The sequence below is a fragment of the Chrysochloris asiatica genome, unplaced genomic scaffold (genome assembly GCF_000296735.1).
Source record: "Chrysochloris asiatica unplaced genomic scaffold, ChrAsi1.0 scaffold00047, whole genome shotgun sequence".
Taxonomy (NCBI): domain Eukaryota; kingdom Metazoa; phylum Chordata; class Mammalia; order Afrosoricida; family Chrysochloridae; genus Chrysochloris; species Chrysochloris asiatica.
The window spans coordinates 2,408,643-2,419,137 of NW_006408565.1; positions in this window are offsets into that span (position 1 = coordinate 2,408,643).

Consider the following 10,495-nt stretch of genomic DNA (forward strand, 5'->3'; position numbering starts at 1 on the left):
AGAGTCCCCAGGTCTTGCCACACTGCTGGCCAACCAGGTCTCCACCCAGGTTCACAGAAGTCTATTGAACGTTATAGGGTTCAGCTCGCAGCCATGGAAGCCACTGTTTTGATTGGACCTTTTTTTTAAGTCACAGTAAGGAGACAAAAACAGTGTATTACTGAAAGAACTTGTCTGCAGCCATCCACTGACCTGTTTCAACATGTTTTCTTGTTTTTGGAATAAGCCCATGTACCCAATGGACTGGAACTCTAGTATCAATATTTTTAAACTTACCTTCATACTTTTTGGCTTGCCCTCATATTTCTGTTAACACTTTAGGTTTTACAGGCCATATGGTCTCCTGCAACAACTCAACACTGCTGTTGTAATGCAAAACCAGTTATAGACAATATGTGAATATGTAAATATGCAAATAAGCAAATATGTAAATGAAGGACTGTGGCTGTGTCCCAATGAAACTACATTTACAAAAATAGGCCAGATTTGGCCTGAGGCTGTAGTTTGCTGAGTCTTGCTAGATATGAAATGGTATAATACTATCTGAAGATAGGATGGGATAAAGTATACACTCTAACCCCTAGAGCAATCTCTAAAAAATAAAGCAAAGAACTTAAGTTAATAAACCAATAGTGGGGATAAGATGGCACACTAAAAAAACATTCAATGCAAAAGAAGAAAGGAAAAGTAATTTAAAAAAAAATCCGACATAATTAAAATACAAATAGCAAGATGCTACATTTAAATCCAATGATTGTTGTTGTTGTTAAGTAACATGGAGTTGGTTCCGACTCATAGTGACCCTGTACAGGGTTTCCAAGGCTGTAAATTTTTACAGGAGCAGAAAGCCTTATCTTTCTCCTGGGAAAGACTGGTAGTTTTAAACTGCTGACCTTGAGATTAGCAGCCAGATTCTTAACCACTATGCTACCAGAGCTCCTTAAATCCAATGATAGTAATAATTAAATACAAATCTTTTAACTCCATTTGAAAAGGAGCTAGTGGTGGTTGGTCACAGCTTTGACTTTGTCTCATAGCAACCCTAAAAGACAGACTAGAACTGCCCCACAGGGTTTCTTAAGCGGTAACCTTTATGGGGAAAAAAAAAATCACTAGATCTTTTCTCCTGCAGAGCTGCTGGTGATATGCAATAATTTATCTTCACTTGTGTTTTAGCTGGGCTGCATACCACAAGGTCAACAGTTCAAGTCTACCAGTTGCTCTGCGGAAAGATGAGGCTTTCAGTTCCTGTAAAAATTTACAGCCTCAGAAACCCTATAGAGGGTCACTCTGAGTCAGTACCAACTTGGTGGCACACAACAAGCAGTTGTTGATATATTATTGCAACCATTTGTAAATTATCTTCACCCAAATTTTACTTAAGGAGCTCTGGTAGCATAGTGGTTACGAATCGGGCTGCAAACCTTAAGGTCAGCAGTTCAAAACTACCAGCTGTTCCGTGGGAGAAAGATGAGGTTTTCTGCTTCTGTAAAGATTTACAGCCTCGGAAACCCTGTACAGGGTCGCTATGAGTCAGTTCTGACTCCACAGCATATAACCACCACCACCACCACCATCATATTAATGATACTGTTTGATTATTTCTGCATTTTGTATGATATTGTTTGATTATTTCTGCAATCTGTTCAGCCTAATTTGTATCTGCACATAATATACTGTAACAATTATAGCACTAAATTTTGTGTCTATCTTCCCTGTAAACTCTTTGAAGGCAGATAGCGTCATACTCGGAATCCTTGGGTGATGCAAATAGCTAATGCACTAGCTACCAACTGAAAGGTTGGCAGTTCAAATCCATCCAGAGGTGCCTGGAAAGAAAAGGTTTGTGATTTAATTCTGAAAAATCAGCCACGGAAAACTCTATGGAGCACAATTCTACTCTGACACACATGGGGTCACCATGAATTGGAAATGACTCAACAGCAACCGGTTTAGTCATAATTAAAATGTTTAAACCCCTGTTGTATGAAACAAGATCTGGTTTACAACCTGCTATTGATATAAGCTTCTTAGTAATATATCCCTCTCAGTCCCGAATGTAGTATTCTACTAGAAGAATTTCCAGTTAAGTCAGCAGCAAGACAAGGATAACCACTATTACCTCTCCTACTTAACATTGCTCTGGAAATACTAGGCAGTATAAATAGATTAGAGAAAGAAATGAGAGCAATGACCACTAGAAAGCAAGAGCTAAAACTATTATCTGCAGATAATATGATTGTATACCTGCAAAAAAACAAGACAATCAACTGCAAAATTAGTGCAAGTAACAAGACTATTCACAGCAGAAGGGAGATTATAACTTTCATACATATGAAAAATCACCACAAACTCTAATTGAAAATTATATTCTAATAGCGCACTAGAAAATTTTAATAAGAAATGCACAAGGTCCATGTGAAGAAAACATTAAAACACCACTTAAGGAGCTCTGGTAGCGTAGTGATTATGAATCGAGATGCAACCTCATGGTCAGCAGTTCGAAACTAACAGCTGTTCCGTGGGAGAAAGATGAGGCTTTCTGCTCCTGTAAAGATTTACAGCCTCGGAAACTCTGTACAGGGTCGCTATGAGTCAGAAACTCCAGGACACATAACCACCACCACCAAGGGAGTCCTGAGAGTCCTGGTGTGGTGCTGTGGGCTAATGAGCCAGACTGCAAAGTTGTTTGAAGTGCAAGGATGGCAGTTCAAGCTCACCAGCTGTTCCTTGGAATCCTTATACAGGGTCGCTATGGGTCGGAACCGACTCAACAGCACTTCACAACAACAACATTGTTGCTAAGTGCATTGAGTCAGTTTTGATTCACCATGACCCTGTATAGGGTTTCCAAGGAGCAGCTGGTGAGTTTGAAAGGCTGACCTTGGGGTTCAATCTGACCTTGCATTCCAAAGCTTATCCTACAATGCCACACCAGGACTTCCTTATGGCTATTCTTGTGGTTATAATTCCATCTGGGAATAAAACCCATTCTCTGTTATGTTAAACAAGACAGTATTAGCATGGAGTGGAGTGTGTTTTAAAACATAAAAGAGATTAAACAAGCAAGTGAGCAAGCAGAGATGGGAGAAGAGAGATGCCAAGCCACAGGAAGATTACCCAGGTATAGAAGTTCAAAACAGAAAAGCACCTTGAGGGAGCTTACAAAGAGAGAAAGACTCCCCTACAGCCAGTGTGCTCTGAATTCAGACTTCTAGCCTAACTATAAGAAAATACATTTCTGTCTATTAAAGCCATCCACTTTTGATATTTCTATCACAGCTGTTGTTGTTAGCGCTGCCAAGTTGCATTGGTTCTGACTCATAGCAACCCTGTATAGGGTATCTGAGGAGCAGCTGGTGAGTTTGAACCACCGACCTTGTGTTTCAAACTGACCTTGCAGTCCAGTGCTTTATCCCACAGAGCCCCACTAGGACTCCTTAATTATCTTATAGCAGCATGAGATAATTAAAACAATACCAAAATATATGTTGGAATTTAATATATACCCATCACCTCACTTATTGACATGGTTCCAAAGACCACGTTGTTATGCAAAAATTGGTATTATACAGAAATGAAGAATGGTCACATCAGATAACAAAATGGAGGCACCATCACTTCCTACCAAACCGCTGAGAATCTTGAAGCATGGCCCAGCCAGGTTGACACATACCCAGCACCCTTACAGCCAGCAAGACTCTCGCCTCACACATTGGCATTCATTACTTGTAGACATACATCATTAACAGGGAAAAATAGATGGATAGTTGATTTTTTACAACTGTTGTCAATGTGAAATGTCCTATAACAAGATAGTGAGTGAGGAAAGAGTGTATTAAGAACAAGTGGTGAAAAGAGAATAATTTAATTGATGGTATTGGGACAATTTTATTAGCCTTCTGGGGAAAATAAGGTAACTTTAATTTCTGACCTGATACCAGGAAAAATTCCATATGGACTAAAGGCTTAATTATGAGAAACAAAGCCATAAAGTTCTAAAAGAAAATGTAGAAGATGATATATGTATATGTATATTGTAAATTCAGGCCTTTCCAATCAAAATTCAAAAGCCCTAAAAGAAAAACATTGATATATTTGATTACATAAAAATAAAACAAGACTTATGCATGGCAAAAAATACCACAAGAAAAGGCAAAAGACAAATGGCAAAAGTTTCTACCAACAAAAATGTTATCTCTGCAACATAGAACAAGCTCTTAAGAAATAGGTAAGAAAGAAAATAACCTTACAGAAAATAGGGCTAAGTTTAGTCACAGAAAAGGAAATACAAATCTCCTTTAATCAAACAAAAGGACCTTCAATTTTGCTCATAAACATAAAAATATAAATTAAAACCACACAAAGATCATTTTCTCCCCTCAAATTGGCAAAAATCCAAAATGTTGATAATGTTGATAAGGCTACAGGAAAACAGACATGTTCAGTCATTGCTGGTGGGAATACAAATTGGTATGACCCCAGGATGGCACTTTGGTAATACATCTCAAAATTACAAATGAATATGATCTCTGTCACAGCAATTTCACTTCTGAGAATTTACTCTAACAGTGTCCTTATATGAGACTGAAATGACATACACATTCATGGTTATTCAATGCAGGACTTTGGGATTGCAAAAGCCTAGGAGAGCATTCATCAATAAGAGAGGGCTAAAGAAACTTGACTACATCCATATAATAGAATATTAAATACTATAAACAAGGATGAGAAAATATTCTATGCATTGATATGGAAAGATAGCTATGAAATAAAATAAAAGAATAAAACAAGGTATAAAGTAGAATATACCAAATGAGGGGAATAATAAGGTGAAACTTTGGAAGGCTTAATAAGAAATTAAAACAGCTGTTGCCAATGGGAGCTGGGAAAGATGCAGGAAAAAAAAGACAAAGACTGGAGGGAGACTTCTTGTGGTATACTTCCAAAATTTATTTTTAAAACTATAGTATATATTTTTTAGTTTAGAATGAATATATTCAGAAATAAAAGTTTTATAGTTTGTCAAACAAGTGGGTGAAATACTAATTATCAGTCTCTTATTTAGCTGGTGCTTGGAGTCCTGGTGTGGCGCTGTGGGTTAATGCGCCAAACTGCAATGCCATTTGAACTGCAAGGTCAGCGGTTCAAGCTCACCAGCTGCTCCTTGGAAACCCTCTACAGGGTTGCTATGGGTCGGAATCAACTCAACGGCACTTAACAACAACACAACAACAACAAGCTACAGCAGGTTGACACAGTGGCAGTAACAATGTGCTCACGTGTAACAACTGTAAGCCTGGTGCAGGATGACGGGGCAGTGTTTTATTCTGCTGTGCACAGAGTGGCTATGAGTTGGAACTGACTCAATGTCATTTAACAAAATACAGCAATTTCCTGGGATGGCACTACAGGATCATTCACTGGACCACAAGGTCAGTTTGAATTGCAAGGTTGGTGGTTTAAACCTGCCAGCCGCTCCTCGGAAACCCTAGGCAAGATCACTATCAGTTGGAATTGACTCGATGGCATTTAACAACAAGAGCAATTTCAGAATTGAGATATCTTGGGTGTTCCTGGGATATTGTATCTTATTTATATCAAGATTAATGTGTCACATGTGCAGGTGACAAGCTGATATACCATTATGAAAATTCAAAATGTTCCATTTTTACTGGAGGAGAGAGAACCACCATTACTTCCAGGTGACTAGCTATTCTATTGCAATTGTGGGTCTGGTTAATGGCCCAGATCCGGTGATGATGGCAGGAATGTAAAGGACGGGACAGATTGCAAAGACCTGAATGAGAAATAAATCCATGGGCTTTCATGGCTGATTGGTTGTGGAAGGTAAGAGTATAAAAAAATGACCGTGATTTTTCAAGCCCAGGTGTTTAGTGGTATCACAAACAGAAACTGGGAAGTTAAGAGGAATCACTGGTTTAGAGAAAAAGCCATAACTTCAGTTTTAAGGATGCTGTTTTTGGGTCAAGTGGGAAATCAGGTAGAGATGGCCAAAGGGCCATGGAAAATGTTGGAATTCAAGGAGAAATCAGACTTGAAGATTGAGATTTAGGAAACATTTGCATATAGACATTGGACTGTTAGTAGGCTGAAGAGGCTCAGTGGAAACATGGGCTGACATGAGAACCAGAAGCATTGCCCTTGTTTTGAAACAGGCAAGAGAAGCCAGATAGAATCCTGAGAGCACAGTGACATGGTGGGGAGTGTCAAGAAAATGCAGTGAATGAGCCAACTGGCTGACAAACGACAGGACTGAGAGGCAATAAGGATAGTGGCAATATGCACTGTCTTACTTAATCTTCACGATTGTTAAGTTCTGACTCATAGCAACCCTGTATAGGATTTCTAGAACGCAGCTAGTGATAAGCTGTTCAAACCGACCTTATGGTTCAGTGCTTCTCCTATAGTACCACAGCCGAACTCCAATCCTCACAATGTTGTTGTTGTTAAGTGCCGTCGAGTCAGTTCCGACCCATAGCGACCCTATATAGGGTTTCAGAGGAGCAGCTGGTGAGCTTGAACCATCGACCTTGCTGGCCAAAGTAACCTTTCAGTCCAGCGCATACCAGGACCCCTCACAATAGGGGTATTATTATTACCATTTTACAGAAAGGGACATTAACCCAGACTCCAGAGCTGCACTATTAACCACTGTGCTATATTACCAGGGGAATGAAGTGGGAGGGTGTCAGGAAATCAGGGTCTGACAATAGTTCTAATAGTTTAACTCTATGATTTATGGACAAAGAAGATTAAAAGATAATGGAATTTTCCCACAAACTTTTATGAAGCCTCCTTGTATGTCCATACGCAGGCAACGTTCTCTTTCTAGGCTTAATATCTTTCTCTAAAAAGAGAGGGGGTTGATTTTGAATTCATGGGTTTTGGTGGCTGATTCGCTGCGAAGGATATAGGATAAAAATATCACTGTGCTTTTGCAAGCCTAGGTGTTTACGTAATATGAGTTGATAATACTAAGGTAGAATAGAAGACGCACATACATATGAACACAATCAGCGAGTTAACAATCTAGCAACAAGTAAACAGGGAGACCTGGTCAAGGAAGTCAGAACGTTGAGTATTTTATACATTGACTTTTCAAATAATACATCCACCTCTGATATATAAAATGCACAACTGCAAAATTCTACCTTTTATTTATGTATTTAAGTGAGGTATACTATCAAGAAATAAAATTTTTCATACCTGAAACTATATGAATGCTGCTCCTAAAACCCTGTTAAGCCAAGCGAACGAAGTAAAAAAGGGAAGGTTCCAAGTCAAACACAGACTGTATACGGAGAGGATTGTCCTGTAGAAAGAGAGAAGAGCTATTTCTAATAAAACTTTGTAATAAGACACAGAAACACTGCTCAGTTGGCTTTTGTTAGCTGCCCTCAAGTAGGACCTGACTCATGACCAGCCCTGATTCACGGTGATCTCATGCACGATAAACACCGTTGCCTGGTGCTGTACCATTCCTATGACCGATCGCAGATTGGCCCATAGGGTTTTCTTGGCTGGTTTTCAGAAGTAAATCACCAAGTCTTTCTTCCAAGTCTTAGTTCAGGATCATAGCACTATGCAAACTTCCAATGACAGACAGGAGAGGCATAATAAACATTCATTTAAATAAGTTGTATGGGAGCATTTCCCAGGTATCATTTTCTTAACCTGTATGAGGGGAAATTCTATTTTCTTCTCATTCTTTTTTTTTTTTTTTTTTTAACGAACTTTGTGAAGCTCTCTCATAAAAACAGGTAATCTGTCTAGTTTCTAGAAAAATCATTTGGTTTCAAATTGTCCTAGGGCTCTTTTTAAAGGAAGTTATATAGACATACATATATTCATGTGCATATACAGGGAGCACAGTGGCTCCATATGATAAGCACTGGACTGTGAACCACAAGGTCCATAAGTCGAGCCTGCCAACCACTCAGTGGGAGAAAGATGAGGCTTTCTGTTCCCCTGTTTAAAGCCTCAGGAACCATATAAGGGTGGCTATGAGTCAGAACCCACTCAACAACAGCAATGACAGATGAGTATACAAAGTGGGGACTTCAAAATGTTTGTGGAAAATTCCATTATTTTTTCATTCCATTTATCATAAACTTTTTGAAGGGCCCTCATATTTAATCTATACGATATAAATGTATTTCTAGGCACACATGTATATGTATGTGCATGCAGATGACTATAGTTTTCAAACCACCACTTGCAAGAAAAGATTTCCAATATTATAATATATTATGGCAAACTGAAGTCAAGCATACATTTTAACTTTGACAATAAAATGTTTCTAAAAGGAGCTCTGGTAGCATAGCAGTTATGGATCGGGCTGTGAACCGCAAGGTCAGCAGTTCGAAACTACCAGCTGTTCCGCAGGAGAAAGATGAGGCTTTCTGCTCCCGTAAAGATTTACAGCCTCAGGAACCCTGCACAGGGTCGCTATGAGTCAGAACCAACTCCACAGCACATAATCACCACCACCATCAAAGTACAAGGGAAGAAGGAGCTCTGGTAGAGCAGTGGTTATGAGTCGGGCTGCTAACCTCAAGGTCAGCAGTTTGAAACTACCAGCTGTTCCACGGGAGAAAGATGAAGCTTTCTGCTCCCGTAAAGATTTACAGCCTCGGAAACCCTATGAGTAGGAACTGACTCTACAGCACACCACCCCCACCACCACCCCCACCATAAGGTTGGTTTGAACCACAATGTGGTCGGCAGTTCAAGCTCCTCAGAAACCCTACACAGGGTCGCTATGAGTCGGACCTAACTCCACAACACTTTACAACAAGTCAATATAGATGAAAAGTCTGGGAGAAATTAAAAGAACTGTAGATAAAGGGGATAAAAGCAAGCTGAAACAAAAGGTGATAGAGGTAGGAGGGGTTATCAGCTATCAGCGGTGCTTTAAGTGTTACAGTTTAAGTAAGGTGCCCTGGTAACACTGATTAAGTACTTATCTGCTAGCAGTTCAAACCCACCCACGGCTTCAAGGGAGACAGACCTGGCAACGTGGAGATCTGCTTCTGTAAAGATTACAGCCACAGAAGTCCTCTGGGGGCAGTTCTACTCTGTGACCTGGGTTTGCCAAAATTTGGAATATACTGCTGTTGGAACAGCACCCAACAAACATTAAAAATGCAGTAAAGAGCAGAACAAAATGTGATACGGATTTTCAGAAACACTGGCCAAAGAAACAGCAAGATTGGTGCTTCTGAGAAATGAGAATTTTGTTATTTAGGGAAGGAAACAAAATTAATAGTTTTTGAGAATATAAAAAACTTGCCTCATTAGAAGGCCAGCTATCACCAAGCCCTAATGTGTTAGGAGGACACTCAATGGAGGACAATTTACTTTGATCGCTTCACAGGCGTCACCGACAATGCCGTTCTAAGTGCATGCTGACTGGTGCTGTCCAGCGTACTGGGGCTATTCAATGGCAAGCAAACATAATTCTGTGTTGTTTTTTTAAAAGCACTCATTTCTGAACATGGTCTGTGCCCTAAATAGTTTTTACATATTGACGAAATGTCATTTTTTAGGGATAAAGGCTAAATTCCACCTTAGCAGATATTAGTTGGAATGTTGTTATTAGGTGCCATTGAGTCCGTTCCAACTCCAAAAGGAAACACTGCCTGGTTCTGAGCCATCTTCACAATTGCTATGCTTTATGCAGCCATATGTCAATCTGTCTCCTTAGGGGGCTTCCTCTTTTTCACTGGCCCTCCACTTTACCAAGCATAATGTTCTTCAGGGACTCATCCCTCTTGATAACATCCAAAGTACATGAGAAAAAGTCTTGCCATCCTCACTTCTAAGGACCATTGGCTATATTTCTTCCAACAGATTTGTTTGTTCTTCTGGCAGTTCATTGTACTTTCAATATTATTTACCAACACTATAATTCGAATACATTGATTCTTCTGCAATCTTCCTCATTCATTGTTCAACTTTCACATGCATATGAGGCACAGCTTCAGTCAGTTACACCTTAATCCTCAAACTGACTTCTTTACTCTTTAACACTTTAAAAAGGTCTTTTTGCAGCAGATTTGTTTAATGCAGTATTGTCATCTGATTTCTCCGATCTGGATGCACGTTCTTCTTCATATAATCCAGTTTCTTGGATTACTGCTCACCATACAAATTGAATGAAATCCTGGTATGGTGCTAAGCACTGGCCTGTAAAGTTGGTTTGAAACACAAGGCCAGAGGTTCAAACCCACCAGCCACTCCTTGGAAATTCTCTTCAGGGTTGTCATGAGTTGGAACAGACTCAATGGTACTTAACAACAACATACAGATTAAATAAGTATGGTAAAAGGATACAACCCCGGCACATACCTTTCCTGATTGTAAATAACTTAATATCCACCACTCATCTGTCAGTTTGTCTCTGTCAGTTTGTCATGGTGTCTTGTGAGTTGTTGTGATTCTGGAAGCTATGCCACAGGTATTTTAAATA